The 20,041-nt window shown below is 42.4% G+C and overlaps 1 pseudogene across 1 annotated transcript in view; it reads left to right on the plus strand.

The window, feature by feature from the left end:
- LOC120812881 (inactive serine protease PAMR1-like) overlaps window positions 1-8,057 on the plus strand; it is a 25,148-nt pseudogene extending 17,091 nt beyond the window's left edge. Inside the window, exons 4-8 of the transcript XR_013455280.1 lie at window positions 2,322-2,600; window positions 5,281-5,335; window positions 5,528-6,268; window positions 6,552-6,910; window positions 6,963-8,057. The product of XR_013455280.1 is annotated as an inactive serine protease PAMR1-like (transcript). The remainder of the gene's footprint in view (window positions 1-2,321; window positions 2,601-5,280; window positions 5,336-5,527; window positions 6,269-6,551; window positions 6,911-6,962) is intronic.
- The last annotated feature ends 11,984 nt before the right edge of the window (window positions 8,058-20,041 follow it).

Here is a 20,041-nt window from a genome sequence, read left to right on the forward strand (position 1 = left end):
CTTTAATTTCATGACATGTTGCAAGCTTGTTTACCTTGAACATAAGCAAAAGTGGGTCTTCTCCTCATGAAGTCTATAGCTGCGGATTTCATCTTTAAGGAATAGACTCAAAATTAAGGAATATGTATGCGCAATGAGATTTCCAAAACCTGTTCGTAAAAATGTATACGAAAATCTTGAACATACAAATTCGTAACAATACATACGGCTGTGGTATACAGCTGGCGGTGGTTAACCACGCCCCTTGAGTGAACAACATGGTGGATCATGTTGGATTCTTGAGTGAACGTCTCTCCGCCATGTTGGATTTTTGAGGGGGTTAGGGTTAGTATTGTATTCTTACAATTTAACATTGATTTCTCGTCAAAAATGCAATCATAACACGTTTATTTTACATCGTTAGACTTCACAAAGTCACAAAGTGTGTTTACGGGGTGCAGGTCCCCATTCACTTTGAATAGGGTGACGTCATCAGTTGCAGTCCGTATTTATTTAGTATGTATCACTACAAATATGTATGTTCAAGATTTTCGTATAGATTTTTACGAACAGGTTTTGGAGATCAGGCTGGTATGCGATGTAAAATGGGAAAGAACAAGTCATGTCTGACAACTGCACAGCTCTTTGCACCATAGCAACACAAACAGTATAACAGAAAGCCCGAAAATACTTGTGTCACATCTAATTTGTGTGGATCATCATACTTTGAAAGGCGATTGGGGAATTAAATGAGTGTAGTAATGTGTGTGTTTGGACTCATTGTATGTATGTACGTTATACAGGTGCAATGTATATAATGTGAGAAGTTGAAGATGTTGGCACAGATGTTGGTATTGATGTTCACTGATATGATTACAAAGCATCATGGGTAAAAGATCATGTGTTCTCCGTCAGCTCTGTTGTGACAACTTGGTTGAATCAGGGGCCAAATGTTGCATTTGGCCTGATTAGTGTTGGGATTGGATGTTACCACTGCAGAGTTAGATTAAAAAAGAGAGAATAGAGTGGACATGTTCACAATGGCAATGCCAACATGATGTTTTAAAAGTAGGATGTTTAACATGTTCATGAACACAGTGTTAGGATGTTAATATTAACACTTAATAGCTGAGGCTGATGAGTATCCACAATAAACCAAAACACACTGGACACTGCCAAATTCAAACTGGGTACCACAGCATATACAAAATGTCATGGCAATCTGAAAGTATGTACCAAAGTAGTTGTTAATAATATTATCATTGAAACTGAAGAATATTGCAAACTTTTTGACATTTGGCATTAAAGCATTGCTTTTAGGGATCTTCAGCAGCCATCTGTAAAAGTTATTAATGGCGGACCTGCTGTTGTTGAATATCCGCTTCTGAAAGATGTATGTGGTGGACGGAGAGCAAAGTCCGCAGCAGCATCTAAAGCTTTGTAGCACATGTCTTACCAACTTTAATATATAGATTACTGACATTGATATGCCATTTATTTTGTCCTTTGTGACATGAGCAGAACCCCTCGTTGCAATAGCTGCTGTGCTCAGCGATAGACTCATGGAAACCTCTGTGTTTGTGCGCGAGTGATTAGGGAATTAGGGTTTGTATTATTTAACTACGGGGGCTCAAAGGAAACATATCCGAATTACAACTGGTATTGTTGTTGGGAGCTGCTGGAGGCTAACGTTCAGTATTACTTCATATTTGATTATTCAAAGCTTTGTGACTCTCTGATAAAGGGTAATATTAGGAGAGTATTTTGGAACGTGCCACTGCATTGTATAAAGTTCATCAGTCATTTATGTCTGTTCTAATATTAGGCAAGTTTAAACAGCGCATGAATTTAGAGTGTATGTACATATCTTCTGACAGCTATTATACTCACGTTAATTCATATTTATTAGGGCTCTAAACGTGGATATACGTCTAGATCTGTTTCCTTTCATATCTATTGCTGCAACAACTTGACTCCCTCTTATATTTATTACATATAAATCCAAATAAAAAAACAAAAAACAACTACAATGGTGTGTAAACTTTGACTGCTGTGGTATCTGGTTAAAATGTGTCCTATTTCACGCGTCATTAATAACAGTAATCTACGCAGTAGTGGAGCAAATCCCCTTTAATGCTTCCTCATTAGCGGTTTTCTGGCTGAAGATTTGAAAGCGTTGTTCCGTGAAGACACGGAACACAGGTGCTCTTATTATCCGGGGTTACACATGAATAGTAGGAACACAACAGAAACTTTCACGTCAAAAGATTCAATCAGATTGCTTTTTTATAAAAAATATTTCATAAAAAGTATTTAGAATATGTGGTTTATTTGTGTGATGCTTTGTGTGTTCTTATGTGCTCCTCCTTCATCCGAACAGGTTCATGATGATGAGTCTGGAGTTTCACCCATCTTGTCGTTACGACTTCGTGGAGGTCCGAGATGGTAACAGCATTGACTCGCGTGTTATTGCGTGCTTTTGTAGGAACAGCAGACCGGCGCCGGTTCACAGCTCTGGTCCCAGTCTTCACATACTCTTTGTGTCTGATGGTTATAAAAATTTTGACAGATTCTTTGCTACTTTCCAGGAGAGCTCAGGTAGGTTGAATACCAACGTCATTTAACAACAATAACAAAAATACTGTCAGCCTTTGCTTCATAAACAATCAGTAAAAAGTCAGGCCAAATGAGCAAGGGGGCTCTTTTGACGAACGGGTCCCAAACCCAAATGCAAACAAGAAGTTTCCAAGTGCGTGACTTAAACCTACACGTTCTGGGCGAAAGCCTTCATCGAGGTCTTCGTCGCATGCTAACGACCCTCTGAGAAAGCATGCGCTCACCGAAATGTCATTACTTTCCACAAACGTCGTCAGTCTGAAGGTCTTTGACACGCATGGACTCATAAGTTACCATCGGCTAAGCCAGACCAAACCGTTTTCTTTTGCCGCATATTTTTATTTATCATTGTACTGCAAATTAATTCAACGTTTCTCCTTTTACCCTAATGTGGCACGCTTGCATATTTACAGCTTGCAGCTCTTCTCCTTGCCTAAAGCTCTTACACTTAACGCTGTACCTGTCTGGCTGGCTACACAGGCAAGAGGTGTGAAAACTGTGAGTTTTGTAACACAACTGAAGCCTTTACAGTAATAATGAAGAAATATTTGATGTTTTGTGTAAAACTTTGGATGCCTGCAAGCTCTAATCACAGGGAGGAATAGTTGCCATGACTCCAGAGGAATGTGAAATCGATGTGTCTCCCGTATTGGCACTTTCAAGACCTTGAAGTCCCATTTTGTAATTTCATCTGAAATCAGACACACAATAAACTCCTGGAAAACTTTTTTTTTTTTTAGCTGTTGTTGCTGCTCAGAGGCCGGTGGTGATTCACTGTCACAAAGGGAAAGGTCTGTGGTTGCTTCCCTTCGTCGGGGCCGGTCCCAGCTGGAGCTTTGGTCCGTCAGCAGCTGGGACTGTGTTTGCATTTCAGCTAACTAATGTGGGAAGTCATACCTCCATCGACAGAGAGATACAAACAAAGAAACTGAGCAAAATTGAAGGGTAAAATAAGAGAAGAGAAAAAAAGCATGTTGCTATTTTCGTTCCGGTCATCAATCATTTTGTTTTTCTGCACCTTATAACACCTTTTTACATTTGCAACACACCAGCAGAGTCGCTCGGCTGTGTCTTGTGGGGTTCTGCATAATCAGGGTGTGGTTGGCTTACAAGGTCTTTGATTTATGGGTGTGTGGAGCCGAACTCGTGTTTTTATAAACAGTACACCTCTCATAGGAGCCCACAAAAACAGACCTCTCCTCGTGGTGTCATTTTCAGGGCTTAATACAGGTCTATAAAACAAATGGCGAAACAATCCTGCTCCTATAACAACAAGCCAGCTTTTTCCATCGGACGAGACATCCATAAAAGAAAGCACGAGTTTCATTCCCATGCGGAATCCTCAGCTGTTCGTTTTAATGGATGAGAGTGATTTCGATGTCTGACAGTTTTTACGGGACATTCGGGGTATTCTACATTTCTGCTCACATGGGGAATTTGCATGTCCGTGACATCATCAGTATGTTATGCTTCCAATGATTGAACTGTCAGCCTCAGATAAAACTCATCGTGCATGAGAGAGTCCTGACACATCATTGCAGAAACTCAACATAAGAAATCCTTTCTTCTCTTTAATCTATGTATCTGTAATCTAATCTGCTTTGGAGTGCAGTGTTGAACATAATTTCCATGGCATTAACAAAAGGGAATGATGATTTACTTACAGTGTGAGTCTTCAGTCTCAATGACTCAGCACAATGACCCTTATTATGTCTGTGGAAAAAAGCTGACAAGGAAGATGGAGCATTAATGTACAATACAAGGATGCCCGTAGCTCCCCAGAATGCTTCAGGGCTTTGAAAATAAAACAAGGGTCAAACAACATTTGAACATTTGGTTTGCAAAGTCGTAAATAAGTGAAAACCGCTGTGCTGGACGAGTGCCAGGGCCTCCGTCCTGAGCCATAAAACCAGGAGCAGAGCATCTCGTGGATCGGGCCCACCATGAAATAAACAACACAGAAAATCTCTTGAGTGTTCATTTCGGAACAGAGAGCTGAATAACCTCAGTGTTGATATGCGTGTTGGGCTTTGTGTGAACTCGGTAGCGGGTTGATTAGTGATGTCTACTACAAAATGTGTGTGCATCAGACAGTTACACCCAGTATTCCGTCACCAAATTAACAATCTCCACCACTCTACTGCGTAAATCTACTTTTACAACCCTGGACAGTTTGACAAAAGCCATTTTATTGCATCTTTTCTTTCCTCGTTTACAAGCCCTGTGTATAGGTCTTGCTATAAACTTTACCACGGTGGGTGAAATGACTTATTAATGAGCATCTAAAGTAGCGGGGTCTGTTTTTAAAGCTCTGGGCATTTGTTAGTTACGAGTCTGAGAGCTGAGGTTTGGGTTTGTGAGCTACCTGTCTGGCCTGTAAACACCTGAAGGGAACTAACTCAATGTAGGTGTAATTTCTTTAAAGTCTTTTATAGGATGTATTGAGGAATGATTACAATGCTGGCTAAATACCCTATTTTGTTAATTTGCAAGATCTGTCTCTCAGTTACAAAATGAAAACAACATTTGTAAACAAACCAAATGCGCTGTGTTCGCCCCAATGGTGGGATGCCGCAGGCCTCCGGTGCCCACCCGCGGATCAACAGAGGGTCTCCACTCGGGGGCCCGCGTCACTTTCTGTTGTGACCCCGGCCTTTGCTACCAGCCCTATGAACTGACTCCCAGAGAGCATGCCTCCCCAACAACACCTGGAGCGGCACTCCTCCGCTTTGCACCAAAGGTCAGACAACGTCTCTTTTATAACAGGGATTAGAATGGCTGAGTCAGTATTGTAAAGTGCTTGTGTCATTATCTTTTTTTAAGGTCGTCAGAAAATGAGTCGGTACCGAGATTTGAAATTAACAGCTGGCTGACAATAAAGTTTAAATCTAAGTTAAACAATAGTTTTTTTTGTTGTGTTTTGTGTCCACAGTAAATAATACTCTCACTGAAGAAGACAAGGACAGAGACAGGGCAAAAAACACAGGAAGGTGCAACGGAACAGATGGTGAAAAACCTTTCAGCAAAACGAAAGAGAAAGGTCACAAAAACATAACGGGTGAAAACGACAGTGTTGGAGGGGGAGAAATAAGCACTGAGCACGACAATAAAACTGCAGTCGACAGCAGGGATAAAGTGGACAGTGAAGGGACAAACAACAGCCTGAATACTGTCAAAATGAAAGAACCCGGCACCGGAAAGCCACCTGAGAAAAACAAGGGAAGCCCAGACACAAATTTCGAGACAGAAAAGACAGACATCACAGAAATAGTTGTGATAAAAGACAAAGGACAGGTAGAGAAGGAAAGGAAAGAGGAGCAGGTGAATGGAAAAAGAGGTTCAAACAAGGTCGGTCCGAACGACTCCAAGGTGGGAACGAACATCATAGCTGAGGGGGACGACGCAGCCAAGGGGGTTGAATTGGAAATGACAAAGAACCACACTGTCATACGCGACACGAAGGACACACAGAAGGAAAATAATACCAAAGGTTCAGCAGAGCCGGGGAAGAAAATCCTTCCCACTGGAGTTGACATCACACAGTACAGAGCGGGAAGCGAGGAAAATGGCAAAGCAAAGGACAAAAAGGATCCTGCTGAGAAAAGCAGGCACGAGGTGGAGGGGGTCAGCGGGAACAAAGAAAAGGAAAACAAAGTCAATCAAAGCTTCACTGGTGAGAAGATTTTTTTTTTTAAATGAACATCATCTGCTCCTTGTTGGTCTTCACCCTCACCGACTGTCTGTCTAGATTCTCCTTCTATGCCACTACTTTGCATTTTTGCCCACAATCCTAAAGAAGGTATAAGCGCAAAAAAAATAAAAGCCGTCAGAAGGGAAAGACAAATCAAACAGTGTCTCAGTGTGGATCAGACTTCTTCCTGTACTTCTCTTCGGGCCCCCTTCTCTTCATTGTGGTCATTCTCTGCTCTCCCTTCCTGTCAACTCCTCTTTGGCAGTGTGTGGGAAGCATCCGACCTTCGACCCAGAGAGGCCGGCAGAGGCTCACTGGCCTTGGCTGGCTGCCATTTACCGCCGCTTCACCAACAGAGCCGGGACCAAGGTGACCAAGGCAGACGGCCAGGCAGGGTCCCCGAAGGTGGACTTCGAAGCAGGAACTGGCAGCTACGATGGGGCTGCTAAATGGCAGCTAGTGTGCAGCGGGGCTCTGGTGAACCAAAAGAGGGTGCTGGTTGCAGCCCATTGTGTCATAGAGCTGGGAAAGGTGTATCCTCTGGATGCAGCCGAGCTTAAGGTGGTGGTAGGGAAGCACTCCTGGGATGACCGCAGGGAAGACAAAGGTCCTCAACACCTGAGGGTAAGCTCCTGAACCCAATTCGCACAATGTCTCCATCCCCTTTCTCCTTCAGGTGGCCTCCGTCGTTGTTCACCCCAACTACGATCCCCACGTCCTCGACTCTGACATAGCTGTGGTCAAGCTGCTAGACAAAGCAAAGGTCAGCGAGAAGGTCCTGCCCCTCTGCCTCTCAGACCTCTCAGCCAGGGAGGGCGAAGGTCGGGCTCGTTCACCTTGCCGACGTGGTTCCCTACGAGCGGCAGTACGCCCGTAACGGCATGCCAGTCAGCGTGCTCTGTGCCAGCCACAAGCCTCTAACATATGTCCCTCTGACACGGGGGGGATCCTCGTCCTCCCCGCCCTCCCTGAGAACCGAGCCAGCAACAAGCAAAAGCCCTCTGTCGGCTCTAGGCAGGTGCAGGGGCAGAAGCGGAGGGCTGTGGAGGCTCATGGGAATGGTGAGCTTTGGCTATGACCAAGGGGAGTGTGATCCCGACCTCTACACAGTATACACGCGTGTGGCCAACTTCAAAGACTGGATAGAGAGCAACATTACATTAGATTACATTACATTTAGCAGACGCTTTTTATCCAAAGCGACTTACATTACACTTTAAACCCATGGCTTTTTTTCACATTTTTGCCCGGGGAGCAATTAGGGGTTAGGTGTCTTGCTCAGGGACACTTCGACATGGAGCTTCCCAGCACACCTTCTCTAACCCCTGCGCCACGACGACCCCAACATGAAATAAAGATGACCCTATCTGCTTCTTACATATTTAAAAGACTTCATATCCTACAGCGCTCGCTTTTTTTCTTCCTCGTTTGCCTGTTTTTCTCAGTTTTTTCGTCCTCCCCAACCTTCTTGCACTAAAGCGTTTCCCCATTCGACGCAGAAGCACTGCAACACTGGAGAATACAGTGCTCTAACTGAAGGGGGTGCTGACGCATCAGATGTGCTGAGCATCAACATCTCACTACAAAACTTCAGTGTTCGGGTCCCTCGGCCTTTTTCCGACTTGAACGTGACCGCCTGAATTTGTGCACTCATGTACTCGATGGAATGTATATATTGCCTAAAATTCATATGACTGATGAGATGTACATATTGTATCTAAAGACAGAAAAATCATGAGGTTTTTGGATTAAATATAATGTAGGTAAAGCTGCTCGGTGTGATCAGTTTTTTTATTGTGTTAAACTCAGTATGTGTGCATGTAAAAATATATTCTACCCATTACAATCAGTCCATCAATATGATGTGAAAAATAAACCGTAAGTTTGCTCCATGTAGAGGCAAACTAACCCAGGTCAGAGAAGGACTTTTTCGTAACCAAAAAAGGAGCATGTTATTCACAGATCAATTCCCCTTTCTGTGCTCAAATTAAATAAATTACTTTCATTCTGACCCTTCTCTATTAATCAGATGTGATTCTGCATTGATAGCCGAGCTGCAGCTGAAATCAACTTCCGAAAGGTGGCAATGAAAAATGTATATTCTTTATCTCCGAAAGCATTAATGTACAACCCAGCACTGTAACAAATTTACGGTGCATTTCTAATGGTATCTTACTGTATGTCATAATAACAGTAACATACAGTTAAATTTCCATCCCTTGCTTGTAAATTAACGACCAATGTCATGAATAAACAGTTAAAGCTGTTAATTTACAATAATAGCGGACTACCGTAATTCAACTGCGTGTTACATATATTTTATGAAGTGGTGGAAATACACATACAAGTGCAGTAAATCACAATCCATCTACATCTGTTGTAGGTTAATGTATGGAAGCCCACGTCAGCCACTGAATTACAGGTCCTGTAAATCATCATAATGAGATAGTATCTCATGAGATATGATGATGACTTTGACTTACCGGATATTACTATACATGCAGATGTCACTTTTATCCAAAACGCCCATGGTTTGACATAATTTTATGTGGAGTAATTGGAGGTTAGGTGTCTTGCTCAGGGACACTTCGACTTGTCACGGGGAGCAGCCAGGATTCAAACCGCCGACCTTACGCTGCACAGCACAAACCTCCCTATTCCACGCGCCGCCTTCGCTGTCGTTTCAGTGGCCGGAATGTAAAGATTATAAATATTTGTATTATTTAAAGTGTTCATTGCCTAAAAGTCATTTGAGTGTTAATCGTGACCGACTGCTCCTGAACGTGAGGTCAGGAGCCAGACGCGTAATCTCAGTTCATCCAGAACACCTGTGCAATTCAACATCGGAGGAGTTTCTCATTGCCTCGTCTCTCCAAGTAACATTGGTAAGTTTTATTTGCCTAGCATGATTAACATTCTTCTTCCTTACATCTTGTCTTCCCCAACTTTGTAATTTTAATATTTTACCAATGACAGTGTTTCTAAATATTTAATTTTGGTTTGTTTTACAGAGGCACTGGATTAAGGACGCCAAGCGTTTGCTGCGGTCAATTGAAAGTGTTCCATAGCGTATTTCTGCAGTTAGTTTACCATGTTCCTAATGATTTTATGATTCATTTTTTTATTATTGTATACATGTGGCATATTTAATGTTTTGTTCTTGGTTACAAATACCTAACATTTTTGTCTTAAAGGCATCTAATAAACTCCAACCACTATGACCAAAATGAGTTTGGTTGTCTTTCTTAAATTTGTGGGGAATTAAATGCAAAAGCATACGGTTATAAGTAAACGGTAACATTCTGGTATTTATAACACAAAAACAGTAATCGTATGGTAACAAACTGTAATCCAATATACGACAACATACCATAAATTACGGTAGGGCACTGTAAATAAAACAGTAAATTACTAGCGTCGACTGCCAGTAAATTACAGTTAATTCACAGTAAAATTAGTTCAAGTTTACGGTAACATACAGTAAGAAATTTTACGGTAACATAGTGTGAAAAACATTTACGTATTATATCGTAAAATAACGGTAAATTCCTGGCGTCCAACAGCGTCCGTTTGTAGCCAGTAAAATACCGTTAATTTACCGTGACATTTTTTAGAGTGAGGTTCGTTTGTTCTTAAATTGAGGATATAAGTTATCAAACAGTTAAATGAAGCTGGAACTTAATTCAATGTTTATGCTTCTTTTTGAGTATCTGAAGTTAAAGCTTTGCAATATTACAAGCTGTACCAATGAAGCAAATCAAGCAATTATAGTTTAAGAAAATGGAATGAAATAAAACGTATTTCAATAAGAAAAGAGGAAACTCTTTTAAATCACTAGTAGCTAACTGGAACTGTAAAATAAAATTGGGGCCAGTATTAAATATCTCAGATTTGGGAGCACCGTGGTTTAACAACGGTTCGTAACATGTCTGTGGCAAATCGGCTCACATCCACATCCAAGAAGTATGTGATGAACGTTTTTACCTGATCCACAACCGTAACGCTGCTGCCTGCTCTGCTGTTAACAAAGCCAGAACCACATCAAATGAGCACAATCATTTGAAGCATGTGACTGAAGTTTGAGGTTCTACATTGGAGCAGTGAAGATCGTGTCACAAGCGTTCAAAGCGTTGTCGCCTTTTTTCATGACATTCTTAAAATCACCATCAAACCGTCGGTCTCAATGAAGCCAGCGTGTTTGTGTTAAAATCTTTTTAAGTCACCACATCCACTGCACATACCAATGTCGGGCCTCCAGAATGAACGTTTATGCAAAAGGCTTCAACGCCACCTAAAGCTCTCAGTTAGTGACTCAAAAGAGCAAACCTCCCTCCCCCTGCAAGTCTATCTATAACGATCTTAAAACTGAAGGAACACAAGCCCAGATGGTCCATAACGTGGTAGTCAGACTCTTCAAAAGACGTGCCAAAAAAAGGATTGCACAACACCTGCCGTGGAAATATTTCCCGCTGATTAATGTTTGGATCAGTTAAATGTGGCTCTTCACTGCAGAACTTGGACTGTGCTCAGAATGTATAATAGAATTTTGTCAGAGCAATTTTTACTCCGTCTAATTTTCTTACCGGAGTTTATCTGTGTTGTCAAAGCCATAAATCTTTCTGGTTTTGTTCATTTTATCCATACTATGTCCAATTTACTTGACCCTTTAAAGTGTCAAACCTTTTAATTCCTTTCAAAAGAACTGCTTTTCCTGTGTGCCTTCATATACATAAAAAATATGCAATGGTCTCGATGTAAGACCATAATAGGCATACAGAACTGCTTGGGGGCCTTTGTTGCACTCGGCAGGAACAGCATCCATCAAAGACTTTCTGTCTTTGCTTCACCCGTTTTGCTGCAGTTGAACAACAGCTGAGTAGAGTCCCACGAGGAGAGTCCTTTCCACTTGGGCTGGGAGACTCTCTGTTCACAGGCCCTGCTTAGCTCACAGGGCATCATCCATAGAAACACGGGCCACACTTCACCAACTCAACTGACTGTCCTGGGAACGGAAATGTCACCCTGAGCAAAGTACCTAGATAATGATAAGAGAACGCCACCATGAGAACTCGAGGCGGACGGGGAAAAATATTCACACCAGACTTACACGAAAATGTTTAGGTTTTCAAACCAGTTTTTCTAGTTAGGCGAATGAGCCCTCTGCTTTGTTCTGTGTGTGAGAAACGTTCTGGCGCTGAGGATCCACACACAGCTCAGTTATCTGTATTCCGCTGGTGGTGGTGGTGCGAGGGTTGTGTGCTGAAACATTTAAGGCTCTTCTATATTTCTTTTAAATAATTTTGTCATACCTCAAGATTAAAGTATATAACAATTGATCTCAAATGTTCAAGGCAGAATTGGGCCCTATAGTATTTTTCCAATGTTTGAGGAGTAAAAACTATGCACTTATTACACCATTATATTTAGGATTGATTGAGAATAAACTACAGTGTGCAAAAGCGTAATGTAATGAGGCAACTTGTCAGCCTCGGACACATTGTGGCTCAGTCTTCTAATGGAGTTTTAATGGAGGCCTATGGCACAGATGAATGTAATACCTCATATTAGTCTTTGGTATGGCTATAACTTGTTGGAGGGATTAATTAATCTGTTTTAATTTGTTAAGAAAATAAAGATTAATATGAACAATAACCTAAGAAGTAATGTGTTTACTGCCCTTTATCTCGTTTTTATTCCTACCCGTTTTTTACCCACGATGCCTGCGGCAGCTCATTCTCGTTCCAAAGAAACATTCCTGTTCCAGTCCCTTCAGCCCTTGAATACAACATACATGATCCTAAACATAGCACGGTGTTCCGCAGCCATTACCTGCCAGTCATGGCTTGACTATATAAAATGGAAGATAGCAATTCGTACACTTCACAGGCCTGAAAACGCACACATGTTTCTACGCACAAAGCAATTTTGCAGTATTGATGTGTTTTCATCCATATGCAGGCCTGTGAGTAAATTGCATAGCAAAAGGTGGCGATGTGATTTATTATACGTAGCTGTGACTGTTTGACTCCTCCAGCGGCTGCAGAAAGCCTGCTGGAATCCAGGCTGCCACCGCACTGAGCAACGATGTGAGTGAGACAAGGAGAGCGAACAGGAAAAGGTAAATGCGCATGTATCTAGATAGAGAGAGAATGAATCAGGATCAGGAATCAGGAATCAGGAAACATTTATTGCCAAAATATGTCAAACATACAAGGAATTTGTCTTGGCGGTTGGTGCATGACAGACAGTGTAACAATAGACAACAAGACAGCAGTGCACAAGTAATAAAATAAAGTAAAATGAAATGCTAATGCATTGGGTTAGTAAAATAAAGAATAAGGCTATGGGTAAGTATAAAACAAGGGAATAAAGTTAAATTAAAAAATGTAAAATATTAAAAAAGTTAAAAAATATTAAGCATAAAGTGCACTAGCGAACAAGTAACAAAGTGACGAGTGACGACAAAGTGATAATTTACAGTTAAAGTGACATGTGCAGTGTGAAGGGGAGTGACCGGTGGAATGTTATAGTCAGTCAGTGGGGGACCGGCCTCTGTTGATGAGCCCGACTGCCGACGGGAAGAAACTGTCCTGATGGTCCTCAGCCTCCTGCCAGATGGAAGGGGCACAAACAGGTTTTGTCCGGGGTGAGAAGGGTCGGCCACAATCTTTTTAGCTCGCTTCAGAGACCTGGAAGCGAACAAGTCCTGCAGGGACGGCAGATTGCAGCCGATCACCCTCTCTGCAGAGCGGATGACACGCTGCAGCCTGCCCTTGTCCTTGGCTGTGGCTGCAGTGTACCAGACGGTGATGGAGGAGCAGAGGATGGACTCGATGATGGCCGTGTAGAAGTGGATCATCATTGTCTTTGGCAGGTTGAATTTCTTCAGCTGCCTCAGGAAGACCAACCTCTGCTGAGCCTTCTTTGTGATGGAGTTGATGTTCAGCTCCCACTTGAGGTCCTGGGTGATAATGGAGCCCAGGAAACGGAAGGAATCCACAATAGTGACGGGGAAGTCACACCGGGTGATGGGGGCAGGTGGGGCTCTGTTCCGCCGGAAATCCATAACCATCTCCACTGTCTTTAGAGCGTTTAGCTCCAGGTTGTTCTGACTGCACCACGACACCAGGTGGTCAGACTCCCACCTGTAGGCGGACTCATCCCCACCAGAGATCAGTCCAATGAGGGTGGTGTCATCCGCAAACCTCAGGAGCTTGACGGACTGGTGACTGGAGGTGCAGCTGTAGGTGTACAGGGAGAAGAGCAGAGGGGAAAGAACGCAGCCTTGGGGGGAACCGGTGCTGATGGTCCGAGAGGCAGAGACATGTTTCCCCAGCTTCACGTGCTGCTTCCTGTCAGACAGGAAGTCTGTGATCCACTTGCAGGTGGAGTCGGGCACGTGCAGCTGGGAGAGTTTGTCCTGCAGCAGAGACGGGATGATGGTGTTGAAGGCAGAGCTGAAGTCCACAAACAGGATCTTGGCGTAGGTTCCTGGGGAGTCCAGATGCTGGAGGATGTAGTGGATGGCCATGTTGACAGCATCGTCCACAGACCTGTTGGCTCTGTAGGCGAACTGCAGGGGGTCCAGGAGGGGGTCGGTGAGGGACTTCAGGTGGGTCAGGACTAGCCATTCAAAAGACTTCATGACTACAGAGGTCAGGGCGACGGGCCTGTAGTCATTGAGTCCTGTGATCCTGGGCTTCTTGGGGACAGGGATGATGGTGGAGGCCTTGAAGCAGGCTGGTACGTGGCATGTCTCCAGGGAGGTGTTGAAGATGTCAGTGAACACCAGAGACAGCTGGTCAGCACAATGCTTCAGGGAGTGAGGGAGACTGAGTCCGGACCGGCTGCCTTACGGGGATTTAGTTTTCTAAAGAGCCGGTTAACGTCTATCTCCAGAATAGAGAGGGTCGTTGCTGGTGGGGGAGGGGAAGGTGATATAGATGAAGAGGCGTGAGCACCTGATGGGCTGGGGGAGGGTGGGGAGGGGGACTGCAGCAGGTTGGTGGAGCTGTGGGGGATGGGATCAGGACATTGTCTTTCAAATCTGCAGTAGAACTCATTGAGCTCGTCTGCCAGGCGGAGGTCATTCACGGAGTGGGGGGTTTTTGGCTTGTAGTTGGTGAGGTGTTTGAGGCCTCTCCAAACCGAAGCAGAGTCACTTGCTGAGAACTGTTGTTGGAGTTTCTCAGAGTGCAGTCGTTTAGCATCTCTCACCGCCTTGCTAAACTTGTATTTTGACTCTGTGTACAAGTCTTTGTCCCTGCTCCTAAATGCCTGCTCCTTCTGCAGGCGTAGTGTTCTGAGTTCCACTGTGGACCAGGGTTTGTCGTTGTTGTAACTCACCCTGGTGCATGATGGTACACAGCTGTACTCATAGAAGCCGATGTAGGAAGTTAGCTTCTGTGAACTCATCCAGACTGTTGGTATCAGTCCTGAAAACATCCCAGTCTGTGCAGTCAAAGCACGCCCGAAGATCCTCCAGCACCTCACTGGTCCACTTCTTGAATTCCCTCACCACAGGTTTGCAGAGCTTTAGTTTCTGCCTGTATGCAGGAATCAGATGGAACATGACGTGGTCAGAGTGTCCCAGCGCAGCACGAGGGACGGCGTGATAAGCCCTGCTTACTGTGGTGTAACAGTGATCCAGCGTGTTCTCCTCTCTGGTGGGGCATTTAAACTGTCTGTATTTAGGAAGTTCATGGGTGAGATTACCTTTGTTAAAGTCCCCGAGGACAATAACTAAAGAGTCCGGGTTGGTCCGCTCCACACGCCGTATCTGGTCGGCGAGTGTCCGCTGTGCCTCGTGCACGTTGCCCGCCGGCGGCATGTAAACACCGACCAGGATGAATGAAGCGAACTCACGGGGGGAATAAAAGGGTTGAACAAGTATACAAAGAGTATACAAAGCTGAGCTCACTGTTCAATACTTGCATCAACCAATATTTCTAATAGTAATCATTATTGTTATTTCTCCTATTACGGCCTCTACTGCTATGTCTGCTTGCATTATGAGAATCATTTCTCAAATATGGATTTTGTATGTGTTATTTTATAATGTTTTAATCATTCTGTACAAATTACATCTCTTGTTCTGTAATCAGTGATATACGATGCTACGCAATTCTTTGTGGTAAAACGAATGAGCATGGTCAAAATCTGTACGTGGTAAAGTACTAAAAGAAGTGCGCAAGAGGAAGTACCCAATAGTATTCCTTGTTGCTTTGCATACAGAAGAAGATCGTAGCATTGTTATATTCACAAACTGACTATCTTATGATTGTTAATTCAAGTTACGCAATATTTGGCAGATGTAGCACATGCTTACTTGACAAGACAGTGGGTTGCCAAATAAACCTCTTCTGCAAACATTTGAAGCTCAAATTGTGACCAAATGCATTTGTTGCTAAGAACAACACTGTATTATTTCCATACCTGAAATCTTTATTTTCATTTGTTGATGTTGGCAAAGTTTGCAACTAAACATTAAAGACACTAGTCAGTGCGGCCGTGCAAAGCAGCATGTGCAGCTACACAGAAAACCTTAATGTTGAAACGGGCTAGTCTGTTCCCCAAAGCGCTTGTTTCGCAATTGAGGCGTCTTGGTCAGCGTCCGGCTCTTTTTCTTGGAGCATATTGGGGAATTTGCTAATACCAAGCTCTCGTTTGCTGCCCGATGGGATATAAAGGAGCAACGACCACTCCACGATGGCCATAGGGATTCAGTTTCACCCACACACTCATGAGCAGTGTGAAGAGCTGGTTGGCCTTGGCTGCTGCCAGATCACTATCTGAGCAGATTTTTTCACCTCTCAAAGGAGTGTTAGGGATTTAAACCAGAAGTGCACCCCTAGTGGTGGAATTATAATACGTGTAATAATGTTTAGTGCTAGAATGTAGTTTGTGATGTTAGATATTAGTTATTACATTAACATGTTAGATGAAGTGAATGCAATTTGAATCAAACACAATGTATAGTCATTTAAATCATATAAACACTGTACACATTAACATTCTGTCACAATGAGATGTTAAAACCTGGGGACGGATGCTAATTGCCGTCCTTTATGGATTTCTCCCAATTTTAGGCAAGGCAAGGCAAGGCAATTTTATTTGTATAGCGCTTTTCATACACAAGGCAGACTCAAAGTGCTTCACATCATAACATTTCATACAATAAAGTGAAATAAAATGCAGGAATTAAAAGACAATTAAAAACAGCAAATAAAATTATAAATTAAAATCCTATTTAAATTGTTTAATTAAAGGCAGAGGTTAAAAGTGCAATGTAGGTCAAATTTAGCAGAAGGCAAAGCTGAACATAAAAGCTTTCAGTCTTGTTTTAAACGTGGTCAGAGTTGGGGCAAGTCTTAAATCTTCAAGAAGTTTAGTCCAGCTGTTTGCTGCGTAGTAACTAAATGATGCTTTCCCATGATTTGTATTTACTCTGGGAATCACTAACAGATTGGCGTCAGAAGATCTTAGTGATCTTGAAGGCTTATGTAGTTGAAGCATATCAGTGATATACTTTGGCCCTAAACCATGTAGTGATTTATATGTGAGCAGTAGGATTTTGAAATTAATTCTCTGACATACTGGGAGCCAATGTAAGGATTTAAGAATTGGTGTAATGTGCTCACATTTTTTGGTCTTTGTTAGAACTCTAGCAGCAGCGTTCTGAACAAGCTGGAGCTGCCTGACAGGTTTTGTTGGAAGACCTGCAAGGAGACCATTACAATAGTCTAGCCTACTGGTTATAAAGGCATGTACAAGTGTTTCTAAGTCTTGAGCTGACATGAGCCCTCTAAGTCGTGCTACATTTTTGAGGTGGTAGTAGGCCGATTTTGTTACTGATTTGATGTGACTCTCCAAGTGTAAATCTGAATCCATAATAACCCCCAGATTTCTGGCTTTATTTGATGTTTTCAGGGACAGAGAGTGAAGGTGTTGGGTTACTTTAAACCTTTCTTTTTTAGCACCAAATACAATGATCTCAGTTTTGTCTTCATTTAGTTGTAGGAAATTTTGACACATCCGGTCTTTGATTTGCTCAATGCACTGGCACAGAAGATCTATTCGATAGTCGTTGGTGATAGCGCTACATAGATTTGGGTGTCATCAGCGTAGCAATGGTGGTCAATTTTATTTCTTTGCATGATTTGTCCTAGTGGGAGCATGTAGATGTTGAATAAAGTCGGCCCTAAGATCGAACCTTGGGGGATTCCACACGTCGGTTGTTTCTGATACGAAGTCACCAATGGAAACAAAATAGTTCCTGTCTTGTAGATATGACCTGAACCAGCTTAAGACTGTGCCTGAGAGCCCCACCCACTTTTCCAACCTGTCCAAAAGTATTGAGTGGTCGACAGTATCAAATGCAGCACTGAGGTCTAATAGCATTAATATTGAAGTTTTGCCAGAGTCTGTGTTAAGATGGATGTCATTTACAACTTTAATAAGGGCCGTCTCTGTGCTATGAAGAGGTCAAAATCCTGACTGGAAATTGTCGTGGCAGCCATTTGAAGCCAGGAAGTGATTAAGTTTTTGTAGGACAACTTTCTCAATTATTTTACTTATGAAAGGTAGATTTGTAGTTGTCGATAATAGAGGCATCTAGGCTCCGCTTTTTTAGGAGAGGTTTAATAACTGCAGTTTTGAAAGCTTTTGGGAAATGGCCTGTCTGAATAGAGTTATTAACTATTTGCAATACGTCTGTTGCTAGGTAGTCAAAAACATTCTTAAAGAAGTTGGTAGGTAGAGCATCAAGACAGCAGGTGGATGGTTTTAAATTTGTATCCGTTTCCACTAGAGTTTGAGAGTCTATGGCATTAAACCGTGTCATCATTGCTGTGTTACTTTTGCCTAAATAGGGTGGTGATCCAACATTTTTGATTAAGATATTAATGTCTATTTTATCCCCGAAGAGGGTTTTTTGGGAGTTTTTTCTCCTGTCAGGTAGTAAATGTACATCTTAATGTAAGGCAGCCGACTGAGGCAAATGTCTTGAGAATTGGACCACATGAACTGTTTTAGATCTTATGATGAAGTGTGATGGACGGTGATCATTAATGATGAGTTGTAATTAAGATGTACTAGTTATAAGATGAAAACTTAAACTATGCATGCTTTGTTATATTCACTCATTGAGGCATAAAGCCAACTGTATCTACATTGAGTGCATTGGAGTGTGAGGGACAGATAGTACAGAGAGGTTCAGGTTACAGCTGCAGCTTCACACCTTGACGTGAAGGGGACAGTCCAGGAGGGGACACTCTGAAGAAGAAGCCAATGACATTCAAATGCACCAAAGAAGAAACACCTCAAGAGTTTTCAAAGGACCAAAGCAGTGAAAAGACTGTTAGAATTTTCCTGCAGCCGCTTTGATAAGTCGCTTTAGACTTGCTCAGAGAATTCTCTATTTTGCGAAATATTTTACTGTTCGCTTTGTATTTCACTCTGTAATTGTATTCCTTATAACGTTGTTTTGTTATTAAATACTTTTTGATTTTTTAATTTATGCAAGCTGACTCTTTTGATTCTTCGTTTCCGGCCGGGACGAGAACAAAAGAGTCAGGCCTCCTTCGAGAGCTTTCCGAAACCCTAACAGGAGCTCTGTCTGAACAGATCCGCTGATGGACGACTTAAAGACGTTGGCAGGTTGAAAGGGCGCAGGATGTGAACAGCGGTGTATTACAATATTACACAACAGGCTGGGATCGATCTGTGTTTGATACATGTTGAAGCAGACATATTTGTAACTGTTGAGACATGACAGAAATGCCTGTGTCAAAAGGGTGTTTTTTTAGGTAGCCTGACCTAATTTCAATGTCGAAGGAGTACGAAGTGGCTTTTTGACAAGCGTCGACATGTAATGACAAGCACTGCAACTGAAACTCACTCCTTAACTCTGCCTAAGGCCGCCATTGACATTTTTCACAGGTGCCAGATATACTTTGCAAATATTAATTTGATAATTTGAACAAATTACCATTGCCTTTGTATGTTTTTGTAATTACAGCGTACACAAACCCTTTGAACGGGAGAAATATAACCCTCAACCTGCGACACAATCTAGTGCCTTCAAAACATTGAACGTCACCTACTACCTTTTCCCTTTTACAATTTCAACGTCTCCTCTTCTCTAAAAGGCTTGTGATAGTTTCAAAAAGATTTTGCATGAATCTTCCTTTATACAGTTTTATATATTTCAGCGTTTAACACACGTGTCACTATTTTGTTCATCAAACATTTTTAATTTTTAAGTCTAAAATAATATACAATATTTCGAAAACATTCTAACGTTTTTACAAAAATATGAATTGATTGACAAAATAACAACCAATAACTGAATTAATAGTGAAGATAACTGTTAACCCATGACATGAATTACAACATATTGCTGTTCAGGCTAATCTTTCGATGTCCTGTTCTTGGTGGATTCAGACAGATGTGTGCCACATTCTGTCACTAGTCGTAAGCAGGCCACTGCTCAACAATATTCCCCATCTCCTCTCCCCTGGTTATGACTCGCATCGGTCACATACCTTGTGCTTTTTCTCCACTTCACAGGTAAACACAAATCAGGTCAAATTGTGTCTTAGTCTTTCCTGTTGAACAGAAATCGTATAAATGACATCTTCACTACACAATGTAGCCCACTGTAGCCGAGAGAGAGAGAGAGAGAGAGAGAGAGAGAGAGAGAGAGAGAGAGATTGTGTGTACCTTATTGGACTGCATCACCAACCAACTGCTGGG

This window comes from Gasterosteus aculeatus, chromosome Y (assembly GCF_964276395.1).
Source record: "Gasterosteus aculeatus chromosome Y, fGasAcu3.hap1.1, whole genome shotgun sequence".
Taxonomy (NCBI): domain Eukaryota; kingdom Metazoa; phylum Chordata; class Actinopteri; order Perciformes; family Gasterosteidae; genus Gasterosteus; species Gasterosteus aculeatus.